This window comes from Macaca fascicularis, chromosome 9 (genome assembly GCF_037993035.2).
Source record: "Macaca fascicularis isolate 582-1 chromosome 9, T2T-MFA8v1.1".
Taxonomy (NCBI): domain Eukaryota; kingdom Metazoa; phylum Chordata; class Mammalia; order Primates; family Cercopithecidae; genus Macaca; species Macaca fascicularis.
In genome coordinates, this window is record NC_088383.1 from 123,776,878 (window position 1) to 123,801,012 (window position 24,135).

A 24,135-nucleotide genomic window follows, 5' to 3' on the forward strand; every position below is an offset into this window, starting at 1 on the left:
CACATTGCTAGTGGAAAACAAGTTGGCAATGCCTTTAAATTATGATATATTCACTCATTGGAATGTTATGCAGTTATAAAAAGAATCCTGTAGAAGTTTCTAGAGATGTGGAGAGTTGTTTATGGAAAGCCATAACAAAACATAAGTACAGAATAATTACCTTTTTGTCAATTACATGAAACACAATCTATAACTTATGGACTTAGATACTTAAGAATTTTTTGGGTAAAGCAGACCTTAATTCTCATAGATTTTGCTAACCTTGCCAGAAAGCTAGCTTTGACTCTCAAAGCTGACTTCCTTTTAATGAAATATGAATGCTCTACGATAAATAAAAAAGTACTCAATTTTGAGATTTTGCATTATAAAATAAAGGCTCCATTAAGTATCCCTTGAAAGACCCTGGATATTTTTAATTGCCACTTGTTAATTTCACTTTAAACATTATAAAAGCAGTTAGTTAACTGCAAAATGCCAAGTCTCTCTAATGACTAAAAATGGCCAAAAGTACACTTTGGATATTCCATCTACAAAAGAAGAGGGAAGATGCAATTAATCTTTGTGCCCCATCACTGCATTATTTGAGTTCACTTTCAACCATTTATAAGCAAAACAAAGATGAAAACATTTTCATCTGCACTCTTCATATCACCTACTTTCACAGGCAGAATATCCAGACCAGCAAGTTGAATAAGAAAACAAATTTCCTGATTCAGTGACTCGACTTAACTTTAGTGTGCCGCAGTTTCCTCATCGGTCGAATGGAGTAATAACATTATCTACCTCAGCCGGGCATGGTGGCTCATGCCTGTAATCCCAGCACTTTGGGAGGCTGAGGCAGGCAGATCACTTGAATCCAGAAGTTCGAGACCAGCCTGGCAAACCTGGAGAAACCCTGTCTTTACTAAAAATACAAAAATTGTTGGCCGTGGTGGCACACGCCTATAGTACCAGCTACTCAGGAGGCTGAGGCACGAGAATCAATTGAACCTGGGGGGTTGTAGTGAGCCAAGATCGTGGCACCGCATTCCAGCCTGGGTGACAGAGCAACACTCTGTCTCAAAAAAATAAAAGTAAAAATAAATCTACCTCAGGGACTGATGTGAGGATTAAATTAGTTAAGCTGTGTAAAAGTCTTAGAACATTGCCTGGCACATTGTATCTCAAAACATGTTAGTTTGTTTTTGTAACTATTACCATTACTACTACTAAGTAGTATACTTTTAAAATTAATATAGTTATATTTGAGGGTACAAGTAGTAGCACTAATATGGTTAAAGCAGAATTGCAACTAGAAAAAACAACTTCAAGGTAATTTGCCTAAAAGTGAAGATTTAGAATAGCTTCTAGAATTAATGGTTTATGTTCTATTGGTGTTGATTCTGGGGCAATGAGGTTAGATATTATTACGGTTCTGGACAGTGTGCCCTCAGTAAATAGAAGAGCTCTCAGAGTAAGTAACTCAATTAGCTATTAAAGGTGTCATATATTTTGGAACTCAGAACCATTAAAGGTCACTAGTAGAACCACTTGTGCTTTTTGAAGTTCAAACTGCCAGATTCAGACACACTGCCAGATTTCTTGCATAAATTAGATATAACCATCTTGGATCTTTCTGTGGAGTAATTTGTTTTCTAAACTCAATTTTAAATCAGTCCAAGTGATAGATAATAAATATTTTAGTTATTTGTGTTCTCTCTTTTTTTCCTTCTCTGAGGAGTTCTTGAACCTCTAAAAATCAAATAATTTCTCTTTCCAAACTTTTCTGGGGAAGTTACTGTGTTAGTCAATAGTATATCTCAGAAACAAAACCTTAAAGTTGTGTTAAAGATCCGGCCTGGCCGAGCGAGGCTGTCAGCTGTGGCTGCCTCCTGTTCTCCATCACAGCTCTTCTGTTGTAAGGGTTGATTTGCAGGGAAGAGGATGGCTCTGGTTCTCAGCCTTGCCACATGAACAAGGTCTAACCTTCACAAAAGAATGGGCTGATATAAAAGAAAAAAAAAGTTGCCTTCTGGAGGGACTTTCCAAAACATACAAAACATAGAGCAAACATAGGGCTTCCCTGGGAACCCAAGACAAAGTGAGACAAGAAGTTGGGGAGAAGAGTCTCGTTTTTGTACGAACCACCAGGAATGCAGCCTGTAATGGCGGCCTAAGTTGGCCTCTTGGGAGACCATGAGATGTGGCCTGGGCGTAGAAGCAGAAGTTTCATGATGGGAACACAATTCTGTTGGTGTTATATCGCAGGCCTCATTCTGGGAACACTCTCTAGGGAAGAAAGCAATATAAAATTGCAGTGAAGCACCTGTGCTTTGGAGGTAGCCTCAAACTTAGTTAGATTGGATTCAAGTACAAGGAAAATCAAGGTTTTCCTGCTATCTCACTGGCCATTTATTCTCAGGCTCTATTCTATCTCTTCCTCCCCTGATCAACCTCTAAACTTTACAGCAGTGTTTCTCAACCATCTGGGGAGAAGAACCCAGGCACTGCTTTCATTTCCAATCCACCGCAGACTGATACCACTGGGAAAATGCAACAAAGAGACAAGTTATCGACAATGAAGGCATACAAAATTAAAGTGATCATTTGCTATAATTGCCATAAAAGTGTCTAAATGTTAGCTGGGCATGGTGGCATGCGCCTGGGGTCCCAGCGACACAGGAGGCTGAGGCAGGAGGATTGCTTGAGTCCAAAAGGTTGAGGTTGCAGTGAGTCATATTCACGCCACTGCACTCCAGCCTGGATGAGAGAGTAAGATCCTGTCTCAAAGAAAATATATAAATAAAAATAATGAAGTTTCTAATATTATTCTCAATTTCTGTTTTTATCATACTGGGTGGGAGCAGGCAGGGCAAGAAGCAACACCAGGCTGTGGGCCATTTTGGGGTAGCATCATTTTTTAGAGAATGTGTCCCATCTACATGCTCTTCCTAGCTGACAAATTCCGAATTGAAAGCTCCTAACTTGACCCTGCCCTGACATAAAGACTCGGGTATCCAGTTGCTGGCCTGACTACCCGCTTGAATGTCTCAGAGGCAACTCAAACTGGCATGTGCAAACAGAACTCTTGATGTTATTCCCACTCCAAAATCTGTTCTCTCTATTGCCCCTTCTCCCCAGATAGGGAGAAACAGCACCACAACCTCCCCTTCCCTCTCCCACGTGCTCTCTCTCTCCTTCAGTTTCTACCCACTCCACTAGCAATTCTTGTCAATTCCCCCTCCAAAATGTGCCATGAATTGGTCTGCTTGTCCTCCTTCACTGCCCCACCCTCCTCGAAGTCACAAACTTCCTTCCTCTACATCACTGAAAAAGAGTCTATTCTCTAAACCACAATGCTATCCTGCCTGACATGTAGTGAGGACTCCACAAATGGTTAACTTAAAAATATTTCCTGGCCAGGTGTGGTGGCTCATGCCTGTAATCCCAGCACTTTGGGAGGCCAAGGTGGGCAGATCACCTGAGGTCAGGAGTTCAAGACCAGCCTGGCCAACATGGTGAAACCCTGTCTCTACTAAAAATACAAAAATTAGCCAGGCGTGGTGGCATGTGCCTGTAATCCCAGCTATCCAGGAGGCTGAGGCAGGAGAATCACTGGAACCTGGGAGGCGGAGGCTCCAGTGAGCCAAGATCATGCCACTGGCACTCCAGCCTGGGTGACAGAGCAAGACTCTGTCTCTTATATATACACACACACACACACACATATACATACGTATATATACACACACACATATATACATATACATATATATACACATATGTGTGTGTATATATATACACACATATACTATATATATACACATACACACATATATATATAGTATTTCCTAATTGGCCGGGCACAGTGGCTCACGCCATTAATCCCAGGACTTTGAGAGGCCAAGGCAGGCAGATCACGTGAGGTCAGGAGTTCAAGGCCAGCCTGGCCAACATGGTGAAACCCTGTGGTAGTGGCTTATGCCTGTAATCCCAGCTACTTGGGAGGCTGAGGCAGGAGAACCACTTGAACCTAGGAGGTGGAGGTTGCAGTGAGCTGAGATTGTGCCACTGCACTCCATCCTGGGCGACAAGAGCAAGACTGCGTCTAAAAAAAAAAAAAAAAAAAAAAATTCCTAAGTACCAGAAATACAATGAAAACAGGACGTCAATCTCTATAATGCAAGGAAGATTATTACTGAAGATGAGAGACTCCAAAACAGCAGAGGAGGTCTCTCAAAATAAAAGAAAGTTCTTCTAGATGTAGGCAAATCATATTTGTATATGTTTATTGGGTACCATGTGGTGTTACAAATTTGAATACAGTGTGGAAAGATTAAATTAAGCTATTAACATATCTATCACCTCAATATTTATCTTGATAAGAACATTAGAAATTTACTGTTTTGGCAATATTGAAATGTATAGAACTCAATTATTAGCTATATTCACATGCTCTGCCACTGATCTAAAAAAAAATCCAACTGAGGCTTTGTACCCTTTGATGACTATCATCTCCCCATTCCTCTTACCCCACCCCAGCCTCAGTAACCACCATTCTACTCTCTGCTTCTATGAGTCCAATTATTTCAGATACCACATATAAGTAGAAATGTGTGGTATTTGCCTTTCAGTGTTTGCCTTATTTCACTTAGCATCGTGTTCTCCAATTCCATCCATACTGTTGCATATGACAGAATTTCTTCCTTTTTTAAGGGTGAATAGTATTCTATTGCGTAGCTGTACCACATGTCTTTATTCATCCATCCCTTGATGAACACTTAGGTTGATTATATAACTTGGCTATTGTGAATAGTGCAGCAATGATCATGGGGGTGCAACTATTTCTCTGACATAGGGATTTTAAATCTTTTTGGTTCATATGGTAATTTTATTTTTAGTTTCTTGAGGAACCTCCATACTGTGTCTATAATGGTTGTACTAATTTACATTCCCAGCAACAGCATACAAGAAAGGGTTTTCTCCACATCCTCACCAATGCTCATCTTTTGTCTTTTTGATAACAGCTATTCTAACAGGTGTGAGGTGATATTTCATTGTGATTTTAATCTGCATCTCCCTAATGAGTAGTGATGTTGGGCATTTTGCATCTGTTAGTCATTTGTATGTCTTCTTTTGAGCAATGTCTATCCATATCCTTTACCCTTTTCTTAATTGGATTATTTATTTTCTGTTTATAGAGTTATTTGAGGTCCTTATATGTTATGGATATTAAACTGTTATTCAGGGTATTAATAAACCCTTATTTTGGACATTAAGCCCTTTGTATAACTTGCAAATATTTTCTCCCAAACCATAGATTGTTTCTTCACTCTGCTAATTGTTTTCTTTGATGTGCAGAAGAAAAAGTCTTCATAGCATATAAAATGATCCTTAAAAAACAGACACCACTTTTTCCACAAATTGGTAAGTAAAGGGCATTCCAGGAGGAAACAGAATCAAAAGCTCAGTTTGGGAAAGATGAATAGTCTAGCTTGACTTAAGCAAAGGTTCCAAAGACAGAAAAGTGAAGTGGGCCATCCAGGCCATGAAGATCCCCAAATGCTGAGGTTGAGGAATCTGGGGGCAGCTCCACAGACCACGGGGGCATGGAAGCTTTCTGCATGGGGGAGCCAGGCAGTCACGGCCAAGCTGTAGAGAAGTCATATCTGCGGTGTGTGCCTGTTCCTCCGCTCTGCTATACGTGTATGTGTGCCCAAAGTGTTTATCTCTTCCCTCCTTGTACACATCACAAAAAAAGCCCTGAATGCCAGGGTAGAAGAATCTGCAGCTAATTCCAGAGGCAATAGGGAGCTGTAGGAGCTTTTCTATATAGGGGAGTCACACGGTCAAGGCCAAGCTGTCGAAAATGGATTTGATAGTTATACACAGAATGGACTAGAAAGGGGAGGGACAGGTGATATTGGTAACAGTTGTGATGTATACAAATGATCCAGTTTACAATTCTAATTGCTTTCTTTATATGTCCTCAAAATCTACAAAGAGCATTACATGAAATTAATTATTTAAAAGCCATTGAAGGCTAGGCATGATGGCTCACACCTGTAATCCCAGCACTTTGGGAGGCCCAGGCAGGTGGATCACTTGAGGTCAGGAGTTCCAGACCAGCCTAGCCAATATGGTGAAACCCTGTCTCTATTAAAAATACAAGAATTATCTGGGCTTGGTGACACGTGCCTGTAATCCCAGCTACTCAAGAGGCTGAGGCAGGAGAACTGCTTGAATTCGGGAGGCGGAGGCTGCAGTGGGCCACGATGGGGCCATTGCACTCCAACCTGGGTGACAGAGCGAGACTCCATCTCAAAATAAAATAAAATAAAATAAAGTCATTGAAAACAATAGCATGATAACATCTGAATCACTGAACCACCAAATGGATGGGAAAAAAATCACACACCATAAGAACCCCTGTGTTTGAACAATTCTTTTTTTTTTTTCCCCTGCTGTCTTCAGGAAAAAGAATAATTCTCATTTTAATAGGACTCATGAACTAAGTTTGGAGAAGTAGGCTGACTAGATTTATCTCTAATATTTTTCAGTTCTTAAAAAGCATACATAATGGTAAACACATGAAATTAGATACCATCTGTGGTTGGTTTGGCCAGCTTATAAAATGCAGTCTATACAAAAGTGACCCAGAAGGAAGAGAGCAGTTCAATTCTGCAAGTATGCTTCTACTGTCAGATACACAGAGCCTGACACAAAGACAACAATGAAAATGTTATCTGTGCCTGTTTTAATATAGCCCCGAGTCTTCAGAAGGCGTATCTGTCGTGTGTGCCTGTCTGTCTGCTCTGTTTGATGTGTGTGCGTGTCCAATAAGTTCATTTCTTCCCTCCATTTTGCCTGCTTAAAAAATTAAAACATCCCAGAGCACATCACAAAATACCATGCAAGGACAGCAAGAGAATTTTTTTTGCTTTTTTAGTGATGAGGTCTTTCTTTATCACCCAGACTGGAGTACAGTGACATGATCTTAGCTCAGTGCGGCCTCAAACTCCTGGGCTCTGGCAACCCTCCTGCTTCAGCCTCTTTAGTAGCTGGGACTACAGACATTCACCACCACATCCAGCTAATTTTATTTTTTATTATTATTATTTGTAGAGACGGGGGTCTCACTATGTTGCTATGTTGCCCAGGCTGGCCTTGAACTCCTGGCTTCAAGTGATCCTTCTGCCTTGGCCTCCCAAAGTACTGGGATTATAGCCGTGAGCCATCTCGCCCAGCCAGCGGCTGAGATTTTTGACAGCAGACATACCCGCACGTAATCTCTATCCCAGGGAATTTTTCTCTAGCTCAAATAACGTGCTAGAATTAAGACTGCCTAATAATTTAATCGATATACCATTCCAAAATTCATGAGTATACTGAAAACATAATGATTTATCGTCAGACACCTTGCTTTCTAAACTTAGTCACACACTTCACAGGGTGGTTATCTCACTTCACAGCTTTTCCTTTCTGAGGCCAGAAAAGGAAGGGGTTTGCCTTCCTCTAGTATTTATTCTTCTGGACTACATTGAGTGCTGTAAGCCTGATGTTAGGCAATAACTGCCCATTAGCCACTGGCTACATTTGCCTCTTTCTTGTTCCAACAATATTAGTGATCTGTGGTACAGGATATACTCTTTGTGTACTAGCTACAAATTCTAACAAAGCTAAGTTTTATTCATGTAGTTATTCACAAACTAAACACACACACACACACACACACACACACACACACCCCACAAAACTCAAGAGATCACCAAATACTATATAAATAAACAAGCCCAAAGCCACAGATCGGGGTACCTATGATTTCTTTAAGAAGATACTCTCTTCAGGTCAACATTTAACCAAGTGGATTCCTCTGCTCAACACCCTTGAGTGGTTGTCGTGTCACCCAGCAAAAGCCAAAGTCCTCAAGATAGCACATGACTGCTTTCCCATGCCCTCATCTCTCTGCCCTCCTCTTCTACTGGCCTCGCTGTGCCCTAAACACTCCAAGCACATTCCCAACTCAGGGCCTTTGCAATTGCTCTTCCCTCTGCCTAGAACGCTCTCACCCCAGATACTCCCATAGCTCACCTTCTCCGCTCCTTCTCTTTGTTTAAATGTCACCTTCTCCATGAAGCCTTCCCTGATCACGCCCATCCCAGACCCTCCATCACCGATCCCTGCTTTGTTTTCTCCATAGCACTCATCGCTATCTGATATGCTATGTATTTTACCTACTTATATTTCATAAATATAATTGTTACATAAATAAAATAAAGTAACTCCAAATACAAGCTGCCTAGAAACTTCCTCTGGCAAGGATTTTTTTTTAAAATCTGTTTTGTGCACTGCTACAGCTACTGCTCCTAAAACAGCAGGTGCTAATAAATATTTGTGGAATGAATATAGTAGGTGGTAGGCCTACAAAGATGACTAAAATAATACTGTTCCTACTATCCAGGTGGTAACAGTATCCACAAATACTGCTCCCTAAATAAAATCAAGCCTATCAAATTATCTCCACTATGGTCTTTGACAGTCTGGTGATACAGTTAACTTGATTGAATCATTACCAACACTTCTTTAGAGAAGTAAATGTAAACACTCTCCATAATCTCCATAATAAATATTCATATAAGAATAATCTAGTTTAAGCAGAACACAAAACCCAAAGAAACAGTAGAAAATAGATTTGAAAAGGACAGCTTAGGAAAGTAAAAAGTTGTTGATAATATTCTCAACTGGGGTGAAGGTGGATAGAATATATCCTTTCTGCCATAGCTCTATTTGTCAATGTTCATAACCTCCAAAAGCAATCTACTGAATTTTAAAAGTATATTACATATGACAACGATTTCCTATAAAAAATCTTTCTCCCAGCATTTACAAATGAAATATGTGTCCACTCAATGTCATCCCTTTTTTTATAACCTAGTCAAACAGTAAGACAGTAAAAATATGTCTTCAAAAGAAATTGTCCTAACAGGCATTAAAGTCTTCTTTTATAGATTTCATTTAACATCTCACATCAAAATATTCATAAAGAACATTTCTCCTGCAATGAATAATACAAAAGTAGAAATCACTGTGTTTATTATAAAACAGCCAATAAGTGTGTAAGAGCATTTTCCCCTGAGTTCTCTATTAATAATTCCTTTTCTTAATTGAGTAGGATGTTGTATAATTTGCCTATCAGGATTCTGAAGACTGAAGTGCTTAATGAAGAATCTGCCTTAACTAACAAATTTATCAAAAGGAAGAGAAAGAAAAAACACTCAGTCACTGATGCTTTACTGCAAAGTCAAAAAACTATAAACAAGTGCTGCTTGAATGGGAATGAATACCCAAAAAGGTAATCCTCACTTCCAAAATTCTCATTTTTGCCATTTTCTCATTGCTCTTTGCCAAAAAAGCATTTGGGAGTTCTTTGCACCAGAAACATTAGGAGGCATGGGAAGAAAAAAAGAAGATACTGACATTTCCCTAGTCCTTTCTACTCCATACAAAAGATGTAATTTTTCAGGAAGCTAGGAGTCTGACAAAAAGAAAGAAAAATAAATAAATAAATAAATAAAAATAAAAGATATAATTTAAATTATTTTATAAATTACACACGATAGTCTTATATTAAGTCTCATCAGCCAGTGCTTCTAAATAAATTCATTCAATAGACTTAATGAACATCAGACAACACTCTCCAAGAGAAAATTGGCCCTCTGTTAGTCTTAACTAGAATATGTCACAAGCATAATTAAAAATGACATACAACACTTTGGGAGACTGAGGTGGCAGATCATGAGGTCAAGAGATTGAGACCATCCTGGCCAACATAGTGAAACCCCGTCTCTACTAAAAATACAAAAATTAGCTGGGTGTGGTGGTGCACGCTTGTAGTCCCAGCTACTCGCGAGGCTGAGACAAGAGAGTCACTTGAACCCGGGAGGTGGAGGTTGCAGTGAGCCAAGATTATACCACTGCAAACCAGCCTGGCGACAGAGTGAGACTCCGTCTAAAAAAAAAAAAAGGCAAACAACAAACAAACTCATGCACATTTCGTTGGCTTGAGAATATCAAATCCATCGCAAGCTACTTGAAAACTGCATCAACTCTTCTAATAAATCAGGAGTGCATTTAATCACACAGCAGAAATTTAGCCCAAAAGCTTCGAGCCGTGAATTAGGATGGAGCCAGCACCTTCCCCAACCCCTTTGCTCAAGTAACATTACATAAGAGGCTGCCAGTCTCTCTCCTGTCTACTGGAATTCCAGCCAAGATGAAGCATTACAGGAATTGAGTCAAAGTAAAATTGAGTCATCTGATCTGGAAATTCATTTTTAGTTTCAGGTCTTGTAAGTGGAAGAGTCTTCTGAGGTCACCTAAGGAATAGAGGGGACTAGGGATGGGGAAAGGAGGTCCCGGAGGGCACTCTGTTGTATGGTGTGTTCATGACCACACAGCTTGGGGAGAAGAGCTCAAGCTAGAACTCAAGTCTCCTAACTCCTTGTCCAACTCTTTCCACTGGAATGTACTGGCCCCTATTGAGTATGTGCTATTTTGATTATTTTTAAGTAGGTACCTTTGGATGCAATCTTAAAAAGAATGAATTCTCAGGTTTCATTTATTTTTATTTTTATTTTAAGTTCCAGGGTAAACATGCAGAATGTGCAGGTTTGTTACATAGGTAAACGTGCTCCACAGTGGTTTGCTGCACCTATCAACCCATCACCTAGGTGTTAAGCCCAGCATGCATTAGCTATTTTTCCTAAAGCTCTTCCTCCCCCAACCCAACTTGCCAAGAGGCCCCAGTGTATGTTGTTCCCCTCTCTGTGTCCATGTGTTCTCATTGTTCAGCTCCCACTTATAAGTGAGAACATGCAGTGTTTGGTTTTCTGTCCCTGAGTTAGTTTGCTGAGGATAATGGCTTCCAGCTCCATCCATGTCCCTGAAAAGGACATGATCTCATTCCTTTTTATGGCTGCATAGTATTCCACAGTGTATGTCTACCACATTTGCTTTATCTAGTCTATCATTGATGGGCATTTGGGTTGATTCCATGTCTTTGCTAGTGTGAATAGTGCTGCAATGAACATATGTGTGCAACAGGTTGCATTTTTTAACTGAGGATAACAGGTGGCTGTGAATAATAATCCAGCCTTTGGGAAATATATCAGCATCAGTCTAGTTTGTGATTGTTTTGACCTAAAAGCCATAGATCTCTTGCTGTCCATCATTCTGGAAAAAATCCTGTAACAGGCAATGAGGTTGGCTTTAAATGAAGTAAGGGGGAGTCAGTATTCTTTTTTCTCTGGTATAGAAGTGGTTTCTCCCTTGGTAGAAATAAAGGAATCATCTATAACATTTTATAGTGCTGGAGAAATAAGCTGCTCCTAGCAAGGCAGAGACTACTTGGGAGCAAAACAGGAGACGACACAGGAAGAGAGCGTAGGGCAAGACAGCCACAGAGGGGCGTTTGAGGAATTCTGTGCACCGTGCTCTCTTTCCATTATTTCTGAACCACCAGTAAAGCTCATTAAAAATTATAGACTAATACTTATGGCTATGCTCTAAAAACCTCAAGATACATGCACAAAGACATTCAGTGCAGCATTGTCTATAAAAACAAATGAGCAAAGTATCTATCAATAAGGGACTATTAAATCAGGCATGCTACAGCCATGTGAATGAACGTTATGCAGTCATAAAACATGAGTGATGTCTGTACATACTAATATAGAAAGATCTCAACATATATGTGAAAAGGCAAAGCAGTTTTTTTTTTCTTTTCAGTAGGTGGGTTAGGAGATAGTAGTTTTATAGGTAGATAAATGGATTCATTTTCTACTTACATTGTATATACATAACTTTTCTGTACATGGAATCTCCAGAAACTTTTTAACTGTGCTTATTATAAATTTCTACTTGGATAAAGAACCCAGCCCACCAACGAACACAATGAACAAGGTTAGAACCTGCATTGTCCAAGCTGAAAAAAACACAACTGTTTCTCTGGTCAGTTTGTTTTGGGGGTTTTTTTTTTCTGTTTTTTTGTTTTTTGTTTTTTTTGAGATGAGATGGAGTCATGCTCTGTCAGCAAGGCTGGATTGCAATGGCACAATCTCGGCTCACTGCAACCTCAACCTCCCAGGTTCAAGTGATTCTGCTGCCTCGGCCTCCCAAGTAGCTGGAACTACAGGCATGTGCCACTAGGCCTGGCTAATTTTTTTGTACTTTTAGTAGAGACAGGGTTTCACCATGTTGGCCAGGCTGGTCTCAAACTCCTGACCTCAAGTGATCTGCCTGCCTTGGCCTTCCAAAGTGCTGAGCCACTGCGCCCAGCCCTCTGGTCAGTTTTAAGAGCACAAACCTACAAGGAAATGAAGTTCTAGGTCATGTCTAAGTAGAATTCAACTGAAAGGACTGAGACATTTGTAGACTGCACCTTCCATTCTACCCCCTTCACCCTTTGCATAAATCTGTCTACTCCAGCAAACCGTGAATTTCTTAGGTGGCAACCTTTCTCCTCCCAATTCTTTCAACAATTGCTTATGAAATATCTACTCCACTTCAGGACAAGGATCTGGAAATACACAAGTAATATTTGATCCCTGGCTTCACAGAATGCAGTCTAGATGTGGCTGGGGCCACCGAAACAGATGTCTCCTTACAGTTCAGTGTGTTGGATGCTAATGTGAAAAAGTTTGGGTGGGAAGAAAAGTAGTTATCAGAGGAAGAACAGAGTCCAGTGACCAAGTACTAAGTGTGTTTATCAGCAGTGAATCAGGGGGAAAGGTTGCCTCCAAAGCAAGGCTCTGATGTAATGAAAGGAATTCAGAGAACCAGGGCAGGCTAATCTCCAAGAAACACTAATAAAAATGCTCACTTAAATCAAATGTTCTGAACACCAGCACATAAATACCCTTCTTTTAGTGTTTATCACCGTAGGCAGCTTCGCTATGAAAAGAGAAAAGGTTGAGATAAACGAGTTAATTAAGCTGCCAGGTCTAGACCAGTGGGAGTGATTCTTTATCCTCCTTTCCAGCAGGCAGTCCATCTCAAGTTTCCAGGAGCAGAGCACACTCACTGCATCCCCTTTTTTCCCTATGGTTAAGGGACAGTGTCATTCCTGAGTGGTGACAGCAAATGACTAAGAACTACGTGTTAAGCCTATAACTGTCCAAAAACCTCAGGCCAGACTACCCTAAGGAGTGTGAATGTTCTAGAACGGGGTCCCCAGCCCCCGGGCCACGGACTGGTGCCAGTCCATGGCCCGTTAGGAACTGGGCCGCACACCAGCAGGTGAGCAGCAGGCAAGCGAGCATTACCGCCTGAGCGTCACGTCCTGTCAGATCAGCGGCAACAGATTCTCATGGGAACGCGAAGCCTACCGTGAACTGTGCGTGTGAGGGGTCTACCTTGGGTTCCTTATGAATATCTAATGCCTGATGATCTTGTGAGGTGGGACAGTTTCGTCCTGAAACCATTCCTCCCCAAACCCAGTGCATGGAAAAACTGTCTTCCATGAAACCAGTCCCTGGTGCGGAAAGGTTGGGGACTGATGTTCTAGAAGGCTGGAAAAAAACAGGAGCGACTATGGCCTTCCAATTCTGAATATTCCAGATACCAAGCGGAGGTCCAATATGGCCTCTCTGAGGCAGGGACTATACCTTACTCATTCCTGTGCCCCTTGCATATGGTGCTAAAAGCTCTCCCATTTGTGGAATGAAAACTAATAATAATAAAAGCTCTATGCATTTGTGGAATGAATGAATGAACACCATCCTCCGTACTTGTCTAGCCTGTTTTGTGCAGAGAGTAAAACTTCAGTGAGGTCCTCAGGTAAGCCATGACACTATCAGTCCAATTATCTGCCCAGCTTTCCAAAGGCACCTTAGTTGTATCCCACACCTGTCTCTGGCTCCGCCCTGTTATTTGCTGACTTAACTGTCCTGGGGCAGGTGGCCAGGTTCAAGCCAGCTCTGCTGGGGCCTTGTGAGAATCACAAGCCAGAATGCTGAAAATGGTATTTTTTTAACCACATAGAAGTCTTATTTTTGCGTAGTTAAATGTATCTACTTTTTATTTCATGACTTTCAGGCTTTGTATCCTGTTTAGAGGGTTGGGACACTCTCAGTTATAAATTCACCAATTTTTTTCTAGGATTTCTATTTCATTTATTTTATACGTAATTACTTAATCCATAGGAATTGTGTGTGTGTGTGTGTGTATGTGTGTGTGTGTTCTAAAAGAAATAAGAAAAGGATCTAGATTTATCTTTTCTAAATAGTTAGCTAGTTGCTCCAACATCAATTACTGGGGATCTTTCTTCTCACACCGATTTTTAAATGCTACCTTTACTATAAATAAATCCTATACACATTTGTTCACTATACTATAACTAGACATCACTCTGTCTAATTTTTTCCAACACTAAACTATTTTAATTAATACAGTTTCATATTGTGTTTTAAGATCTGGTAGGTCTGATCTCCCTTAATTACACTTCCTTTGTTTTTGAATTTCATATATTTCATTTTGCAAAATGAACAATAGTCTAAATTTGCCATGTCCCTAAAACAGACCTTGTTGCCATTTTAACTGCAATTTTATTTCTTTTATGCCGAGATTTAGGGGAGATGAACATTTTTACAATATTGTGCCTTATTATCCAAGAGCCTAGTATGTCTCTCCAATGACTTAAATCTTTTATGTTTCTCAGTAGAGTTTAAAAATTTTTCCTCATATTGTGTCTGCATGTTACATTTAGCTTCAGATGTTTTACTCTTAATGTTTAATATGTTTAATTGCCATTTTATAAATTCTAAAAATTCCAAGCACCATTTCCTGTGCTTAGAATACTTTTCAACCACTTCTCTGTTTGGCAAATTCCACTTGTTCTTCAAGGCCCTATTCAAATATCACTTGCTTTGTAAAGTCTTCCTTGGCCCCATATCCAATCAGGATGCACCAGTATCCTTCCTCTGATCTCCTGAACATCTTGTATGTAACACCATCACGCCACTGGTCACGTTGTAGTGCAACTTCTGCGGACAGGTCTCGCACCTTCATTATTCTGGGAACTCTATAAGGAAAGGAGCCCTGAGCCCGGCTCATACCAAGCACTCAGTGCCATAATCATAGAGCATGCTTCTTCATATTTCAGTAGTGTTTTTGCAGTGCTAACAATGATAATGTTGATAAATGGTACAATTTGGAACAATGTGATTATGGTTTATTTTTTCTTCCTTAAACATAAGCCATGTTTAAAAATGCAGAAAATTATCCCATAATGAGGAACCATAAATAATTAAAAAATGAAAAATAGATGGATTCTTTTCCTGGTATGTATTTCAGCTGAATGTAAAGAGGCAGCATTGTAACAGTAAATAGAGCATCCTCTGGCATGAACAAGACCTGAATTTAAATCCTGGGTCAACCACTTATTAGCTAGATGATGATCTCAGGAAAGTTTCTTCATTTCTCTATGTCTCATTTTCTCTATCTGTAAAATAGGCATAATAAATATTTTCATAGAAGGCTAAGAGACATTTCAAATGTCCAAAATACTGGATTTCCTCCCCAAACCTGCCCCTTCTATACTCTTCCTTATTGCAAGAAATGATATACTATCCTCCCAGTTGCTGAAAGAATTGGAGAGATCTAAGATTCCCCTCTTTCTTCTACTTCATGTTGCCAACTCATCAGCAAGTTTTCTAAGCAATTCTTTAGAAACATTTCCAGAATCCAATAACTTCTCAACACCTGCTCTCCTCACATTTGGTCCAAGCCACCATCTTCTCTTATCTTGACCATTACAGGAGCCTCCTAACTGGTCTTCTTGCTTCCACCCTTGCCTTACCATCTACATGTTGACTGAATGATCCTTTTAAACTACATCAAATCATGTCACAACTCTGCTCAGAACTTTCACCTAACTCACTCAATCTAACTCAGGGAAGAACTCAAATCATCACAGCAGTCTCAAGGACCAACTGGACACCCTCCTTCTCACAACTACCTCTCTGACTTCATCTCCATTCCTCTCCCGTCCTCTCTGATCCAGCCACACAAGCCTGCCTGCTGGACCTGACAGCTCTCAGGGCCTTGGAATTGCTCATCTCACTGCCTAAAAAACTCTTTACCAGATATCTTCGTGACCCCTCACTTCCTTCAGGTCTCTGCTGAAATGTTGCTTTATCAAAGAGGCCTTCCATTATCGCCCCATATGCAATAGCACCTTCCCCACCCTCTCACCTCTCTAATAGTCTCCATTCTACTTTTTTTTATTTTTTCACAGTACTTTACACCACCTATAATATGTTTATATGGTAAGTGGTCGTCACACTCCCAACACCTAGACCACTTAGTAGGTGTTCAACTCATACTTTTGGAATAACTGAAGAAATGAATACATTCTTGCCAACTATAATTCTACAGTTTATATAAAGCATCTAGCCACAGAATAGATTCTCCTAAAATAAGTAGTCACAAGGAACTGGTGAAAAAAACTCACCCATCCCTGATGCCCATGCTCATTACTCACCCAATGCTTAAGTGATTCAAAATAAAGATTCCTTTGTTTTACACAGAACAACACGAACAAAAAAATTCTTCCTGGAATCCATTAGAGATTGCCAACCCCAAACCTCTTTTCTACATTTTTTTGACTTTTAAAAATTATGCCTCTGTCCCCTCCCTCCTTCCCCCAGACTCTGGGACTCCTCTCCTTCTGTTCATTCCTATTTGGAGCTGAAAGCCAGAAATAGCTGTTTACCTCATTGTCCTCATTTCCCTTCATTGTTACCATTCAGTTCTCTGGTGGCTTCCCTGTTGTGGATGTTTTTTAAATGAATTCCCAATAACTTGAGAAAGAAAAGTATCAGTAAAGACCCTGGACACAGTCTAAAGTAAAAATATATTATGTGATATTTTCTTCAGGAAAAAATATTTAAAAATTGACCCTAACACAGTTTCTCCATTTATACATATATCATGTAATATTATTCTCAAAAGTAATAATGTTAAAGAGCTGGAGAAAGAACACACCATACGGAAGAAAGGACGAATTGTGTTTATTTAAAACACGAATAATAATAATTATGCATGTTCAGCTCTTCCTCCTACAAGCAAGCCTATAAAAATTATCTAACAAAGGACTCAAACAACATGATCTCCAATCATTCAGCAAATCATTTTTGCATGCTTGACCCACAACTCCTGCTTTCATTTTTATTTTAATGCAGGGTTCAATAATACAAAGGCTTTTATAGGTTCATCTACTAAATAAGGATTTACCATCCAAAACTGATTTTTTAACGGGCAATTTCCTTATAGTGGTAAATGCAAATTAGATAATTTTCCCATTAAAATCATACAATATGCTAGAAAAGATAAATCTCTAGCACAGTGGCATAAAATCAAGTAGGTTGTGAGTCCAAAGATAACCACAGGTAAACCGAACTGAACATCTTAAAGCTAATATGAAACTATATTAACCAGAAAAACTGGAGCCATTCCCATGACGATGAAGGTCCCAAAGGCACTAAGCATTTCCTTCCCATGATAGTTGTCTCTGGATAATTTAACCCAACAGAATAAAATCATCATGTGAATTACCTCAAAAATAAAAAGCAAATATTCTAAAATTTTATTTTGATTTGACTTTATGCTAAATGTTGTTAGTCTCTGATAGCAATGATACCTCAGCATACCAACCTGCCATTTGGGAAAATAGCCTCAAAATGTGCTGGATTGAAGAGGAGGAAATAGGCAGCCCAAGATTTAAGTTTATATTTTGAGGTAGATAATCTACAAAGTAGCTAATACTACAGGCAGATACTCAGCTATCGATCAAAAGTCGATCTTTTAAGGCCAAGGAATACAGTGACACCATAAGGCATGCTGGCTAGAAACACTACCAGTTAGAAAGTCCACAGTCTCAATTTGCCTAGGATAGCCCCAGTATACACCGATTGTCCCAACATCCCAGCAGATTTAACATTTGTCCTAGATAGAAGTATCCCATGTGGAATTACAACTTATATAGTTATGTAAATATATACTTATATGTGAGCCATAAATGTCTATCAGCCCGTCTGTCCCAACCTCAATTAACCACAAATTCTAATGTCCTTTAATATTTTTCCACCCAAAAACCATGACAATCCTTACTGCAGAGGGCTCAATAACTATTTGTTAAACGACTTCATTAACTAGTATATTAGCATCCTCAGCCCAGGAATAGACAGGATTTTAAATTAATCTGGATGCTGCAAGAGAGAGGTTCAATAAATACTAGCTGATTGAATCTCGGTGAGAAAGGGTGACAGATTAAGAGTTCAGCACTGTCTATTATATTGTTGTCTTGCTTGCTGTTATTTTCAGATATATGGTTGCCAGTTCTCTTTTGGGGAGAAGGGAAGCAAGAAAGCGTATCTTTTCTTAATTGTCGGATCTCTTTTATATCTGACATAAATTACGGCCCCACTGCCTTCTATTCCATTCTCAATAAGAAGAAAATTTCTCCTTGACACACACACACATACACACACACACACACACACACACACACACACACACTGACTTAGTGCTTATAGCTCAAGAACTGGTCTAAGAATTGGTTTTACTACAAATTCAAGGATACGTACATCAAATGTATAAGAATAGTTGCCTGTGGTGAATAGGTAATGAAATGAAATAATGGAGACAAAATAATCAATATATTAGACCACAGTAGGGCCTGATGGACTGGACTGACAATTATAGTAAACCATTACCTGAGAAGTGTGATTAACTCAAGCTTGTCTACATAAGTTCCCAAAAATGAAGAAAAAAACCCAAAACATATTGCAGTTCACAGATACAATGTGGGAACAATTCAACCTTCTGAAAATCTTTGCTGAAACATATGACACTCCCACATGTGAGATATTGATGTCCAAAATGATCTCTCTCATGTAAAAAAAAAAATCTGTTTATTGAATCAGAACCATTTATTTTAAATGCAAAAAAGAACTTCCAGGAAATGTAGTGTTTTGCTGTTTTGATATTAAATACTAACACTAATAATGGCTAAACTTGGCTTTCAAAGATAGTTTCTCCTTTCCTCGATTTAATAAACTTCTTGGGAGTCCTGTAACTCAAAGACAGGAGAAACTGTAGTTGATACAGGCCAGAAAAATGGCCCCCAGATCACACCAAATAAGAACTCTTAGTGCACTAATCTTTACAACATCACCATGAAAGAAACTGATAAAGCTAGAGTGATGCTTGGGACAAGAGGTCCAGAGTGGTGGGCAAAAGTAAGAGAGAAGAAAGATGAAATGAAGGAGAAGTCTCCCATTTATCAACTAGCAAATACATTTTAAGCCCTGCTATAGGTGTCAAAGCTCAAGAAATCGGCCCAAAAAATATAATAAGTGTGGTTGATTCCTATTGTCCCTCCGCCTACATTCTAACCTTGGCCCTAACCCCATGAATAAGCCATGTTTAGCAGAGGGCTTTGCTGCTACTCGAGGAAGCAGATGGCAGCCCCTATCGCCTCTCTGCCCCAGCTTGATACTGCCCAGGCTCTCGGCTCAGTCTGCAACCAAAATTCCTCATGCCAAAGTTAGGACATTTCAAACTTGTCATGCGCAACCACCTCTCTCATTCCTGCAATCTCAGCCATGGGAAGGACAGCCTCCTCTCCCTTCTCATCCCTTTCTGCCCTGTTTCTTCCCTCCTGCTGCCCATCTCTCACCACGGACAACCTTCCACTGTGCTCTGGAACTGCAAGCCCTTGTCAGTGAAAATCCCTACATCCTCAGCCTTTCCCCCAAGTGCCCTCTCCACCTCCCAACTCCACTGAGAGCTGGTTCTCCTCTCCCTGAAAAACATGTCATCTGGCAGCAACAGGCTTCCTAAGTTCAGTGCTCACCATGCTACTTCTTTTCATGCCCTTTTCCTTGGAAAGGCCTTCCCTCCATCCTATTCTTTTTCACCTGGCTAAGTCCAACTCATTCTCCAAGAAAACAACTCTACTTTCTTTAAGAAGCCTCACCTGATATGGTTGCCACGCCCACAGCTAACTCGATGCCACTCTTTGGTATTACCATAATTCTCTCTCTATCCCATATGCGCTCTCTCGCTCTCTCTCTCTCTCTCTCTGAACTCAGGATATCCTTTTATAAATATGTGTGTAGTTGTCTTCGCCATAAAACTGTGAGCTCCTTAAGGTATATACCGGGCCCTATTAACTAATTGCTGGCATGTAACAAGTATTCAATAAATGTTCATCAGATAAATGAATAAAAATCTACGTCCCTGACTCCAACAAGTGAAATGAATGAGTAGGGATTAAGTGGACATTTTTCCCTTTATTGGATTTTTCTCTAAAACTAATAATGGCTAAACTTGGCTTTCAAAGATAGTTTCTCCTTTCCTCGGTTTAATAAACTTCTTGGGAGTCCTGTAACTCAAAGACAGGAGAAATTGTAGTTGATACAGGCCAGAAAAATGGCCCCCAGATCACTATTTAATCTATTAAAGCTGTTCTTACTTAGTACCAAACAACATAAAGATATAGCCAAAGAAAAGCCAACCACCTTCCCTCCTCGTCCTTACCTTTGAGGTAGCCACTGTTAAGCGCTTGTTGTGTACTGTTCTATGATTTTTTCTCTGCTCATGGAACACACACATATGCACACAGAGGGGTTTTTCTCAATTTACAGAACTGGGATCATATATGACATAGATTTTATTCTAAAACACACTCTTTTCACTTAACAATGTATCATGGCCATCCCTCCAGACCAATGCATATGGGCCTCACTCACTCTTTCTAATAACTGTGTAATAGTCCACATGTATGCACCACAATCTGGTCACTCATTCCCCCAGTGGATGAACAGTCAGGTTGCTTCCAGTTTTGTGGAAGTTTTGAAAACAAAGTTAGCAAAACTGGTCTAAGATTTTGACAGCATATATGAGTTCTTTCCCTGCCAGGGCAATGGAATCTATCCACACACACCTGGGCCTTTTTCCTCATAACTCAAGCTTCTGAAAAGCCAGCAGTTTCATCGAGTGATTGCTTCTTTGTAAAGTGCTTGTTTTCTGCATGTGTCTTGCATGGTATATGTATTTACTATTTATTGAACCGGACCAAAAGCTAACCAGAGAGAAACTGTCTGGAAGGGTTTACGGGATGCACTGTTTGCCATTAATTCTAAGGATTTGATAGGAAGGAAGAAAATAGGAGATTTTCATTTTTAACTTTATATAATTCCAGCCTGTTTGAATTTAAATATACTGTATTAATTTATAATTTAATATTTTAATAGATAGGTAAGTTAACATCGTTTTGTTGTATTAATACATTGATAGTGAATTTTTTTTTTTTGAGACAGTTGCCCAGGCTGGAGTGCAGTGGCATGTTCTTGGCTCACTGCAACATCCGCATCCCAGGTTCAAGAAATTCTCCTACCTCAGCCTCCAAGTAGCTGGGACTACAGGTGTGCGAAGCCATGCCCGCCTAAAGTTTGTACTTTTTTTTTTTTTTTTTTTTAGTACAGATGGGGTTTCACCATGTTGGCCAGGGGGGTCTTGAACTCCTGACTTCAAGCTGCCTTGGTATCCCAAAGTGCTGGGATTAGAGGCATGAGCCACTGCGCCCAACCTGAGAATGGATTTTAATATATTACTTTTATAACTTAAAAATAGTTTTTTTGAAAGCTTGCAGGATGATCCAGACCCTGCATTAGAGAAAATAAGCTCTAATTCAATGGCTCCCAAGTCTGCCTGTACATAAGAATTAACTGGGGCTTATTAAAAATGCAGATGACCAGGCCTAACCTGAATATTCTGATTTAGTAGATCTGAAGCAGAGGCTTGGTATCAGTACCTTTGATAAATACTCCAGATGAATCTTGTGATCCTGCCATAATGGGACTCCACTGTAATCTAATGGTCCTTAGAATCACTTTTCACATATTTTGGGACTCTACCTTTAGTGTTTAAGAACCATTAGATCTGGAATGAGGCCTAGGAATCTTTATTTTTAAAAGGTTGCCTAGACAATTCTCCCCAGGTGTGGAAACTCTATTCTATGTGTTATAATTTCCTCTAGCTGGTAATTCAAAAATCAAAATATAATGGATCCATTTTGGTCTCCAGTGGAAAAATACAACACCAAGTTACAAGTCTTTGATTAGAGTATCCTAAAATACCGCAAGTTGGGAATGTCTTAGCTTGCTCTATCATAAAATTAAAGAATGCTTTTAATTGTTAGTTTGAATAGTGAACTGAATTTTAATACTTTTCTCTTAAAATTTTTAAAACTAAAGTTGCTTTTCTTATGAGATTCAATTGATTTGTTTGTTTGTTTGTTTGTGATAGAGTCTCAGTCTGTCACCCAAGCTGAGAATCGCTGAGTGCAAAGGCGCAATCTCAGCGATTCTCATGCCTCAGCCTCCCGAGTAGCTGGGATTACAGGCGTGCACCACCATGCCCAGCTAATTTTTGTATTTTTAAGAGTGATGAGGTTTCACCACGTTGGCTAGGCTGGTGTTGAACTCCTGGCCTCAAGTGATCCATCTGCCTCAGCCTCCCAAAGTGCTGGGATTACAGGTGTGAGCCACCACACCCGGCCAACTGATTTCATTGTTTTATTTTCTTTTTTTAAAACCAACCAGGGACATTTAATTAAAAAAATATAAGCAAGTTATCCAGGAACTAATCTGCTAAGCAGAGTTGTCCCCAAGAGGATGAAGCTCTGCTGGCTGGCTCTGACATTCGATTCAGACTGAAAACACAGTAACTCCTCTGGCCCTTGCTGGGAAATGTCCTGCCCAGGCCATGGGCAGCAGTCTAGTGTAGCTGACCTCCCTCAAGGCCCCCAAACACATGATCCCACCAAAGGCTTAAACAGGGGAAACTCACAAGCAGGCAGACAGCACACCTGAGACACAAGGACAAGTAAGTCAAGCAAATGGGACTGACTTCTGTACCCCCTTAAGGGGGGCTGTTTTCAACTTTTTTCTTTTCTTTTTTTTTTTTTTTTTTGAGATGGAGTCTTGCTCTGGCACAATCTCGGCTCACTACCACCTCTGCCACCTGGGTTCAAGCTATTCTCCTGCCCCAGTCTCTTGAGTAACTGGGACTATAGGCATGCGCCACTGTGCTCAGGTAATTTTTGTATTTTTAGTAGAGACGGGGTTTCACCATATTGGCCAGGCTGGTCTCAAACTCCTAACCTCGTGATCCACCCACCTCGGCCTCCCAAAGTGATAGGATTACAGGTGTGACACTGCGCCCAGTGTTTACAACTAAAAAAAAAAAAGAAAATTCTAATCCTACCACAAGCCACAAGCCTAGATATTAGAAATAAGCAGAGATCATTTTAAAAATCAAGAGCATTTATCTTTCCAAGGGTCTAAAGAACTTCCTATTGATAAATTAGGTACTTAAGTAGACACATTAAGTTTCTGGTCCTATAAGCTTATCTCCAGGAGTACAGACAAGAGCAGATTACTGAATTGGAACACCATAGTGAGGCCTACAGTTTTGAAATCTTTTATAAAAATTAATGACAAAAATACACACTTTTCTAGACAAACTCAACTCGGTAACTACTAAGCACTCTACTAACCTTTTAGAATTTTTTTCAAATTCACATAAATAAAAGTGCTGCATAAAAAGATACTTAAAATCCTCAGTCTTTGGTAATATCTAGGAAGTTCTGGTTCTCAACACTGAAAAAGGAAGAAAAAAACTAGGAATATCAAATTAACAACATCTAGTATCAGTGGCCTTGTTTTCCACACTTTGTCAGTACCAAATGCCCACCAAGATGTTTCTAAATGTATTGGAAATTCCAAGTTACTTACCAAGGCTATTTTCTTTAAATGTCATGTCTAGGCCATTCTCTCTCTCTTCTTAGCAAATCAATGATTGCGATGTCTATTACAATATTTGAAGGACTAATAACAGAAGTAGTAAAACAAAGTGGATGTGATCAGAATCCGACAGACTTGGGTAGAAATCAGGATCTGCCATTTACCAAGTTTAGCTCAGGCAAACTTTATAATCTCTCAAAACCTCAATTCCTTCATCTGTAAAATGGCGAGGTAATAACAATATCTACTTGATTGAGTCATTGTGAGGATTAAATGATGTAATACA

At 39.8% G+C, this 24,135-nt stretch overlaps 1 protein-coding gene across 4 annotated transcripts in view; it reads right to left on the reverse strand.

Moving 5' to 3' along the window:
• ABLIM1 (actin binding LIM protein 1) overlaps window positions 1-24,135 on the reverse strand; it is a 389,359-nt gene that overhangs the window by 310,699 nt on the left and 54,525 nt on the right. For 2 of the 4 annotated variants that reach the window (XM_074002826.1, XM_065521446.2), the window contains exon 2: window positions 1,813-1,982. The exons of the other annotated variants lie outside the window; for them this stretch is intronic. The gene's annotated coding sequence lies outside the window, so the exon portion shown is untranslated. The remainder of the gene's footprint in view (window positions 1-1,812; window positions 1,983-24,135) is intronic. 4 annotated transcript variants of the gene reach the window in all.